Below are 769 nucleotides of genomic sequence, written 5' to 3'. Positions count from 1 at the left end.
CTCACAGTGCTTGACATCGATTGGCTAAAGAAGGAGGTATCTTTTCTAGTTCGTGTACTTTGTCCGGATATTCCATATTAACCAATGTTTTGACATTTAACGCTGGCATTTTAGTCACTTTTCATATATTTCAATTTTGAAAAACACATGGGCGTGCACGTTATGGAAGCAGCACTTCAGAGTAACATCAGTGTAACTGCAGGATGTTATGATAAAGTAATATACTTCACTGGCCATTGTTGTGATCTAGCAATTGGCAATTTTTTCTAATATTTAGATCCGAAATACGTGCAAATCAAAATTGGTTGTTTGTATAATTTAGGGATCTCCTATCATTAAGCATCAAACGGTTATTACTAAAAAATACACACATATATGTTTGGATGGGTTTGAGTGTGCATGTAAACTATGCAACTATATGATTCTTTGAGTGTATAATGAAGTTTTTATCAAAGCTCCATTACATTCAGATATTACAAAATTGGAATAAAATTATTATGGGGGGGGGTGTACCACGGTCTCCCGCGTGAAATCCATTTTACAACCTAGGAATTGATTTCTAAAAATCACAAAATTTTGAAACCCTAATGTAATGAAATTCCTTTTCCTGGATGCTCTCATAAACAGCACAAGAGGCTAGTTCTGCAATAACAGCGTTTATTTTGAAATAAATATGCATTAAATTGAGCTGCTTGAATAACTTTGGGATTCGCTACTAATGAGATGTAATTCAGACATTAGTTATGCCTCTGAAATCTTCTATAACTAC

Source organism: Penaeus monodon, chromosome 27 (genome assembly GCF_015228065.2).
Source record: "Penaeus monodon isolate SGIC_2016 chromosome 27, NSTDA_Pmon_1, whole genome shotgun sequence".
Taxonomy (NCBI): Eukaryota; Metazoa; Arthropoda; class Malacostraca; order Decapoda; family Penaeidae; genus Penaeus; species Penaeus monodon.
This window is presented reverse-complemented; position numbering follows the sequence as displayed.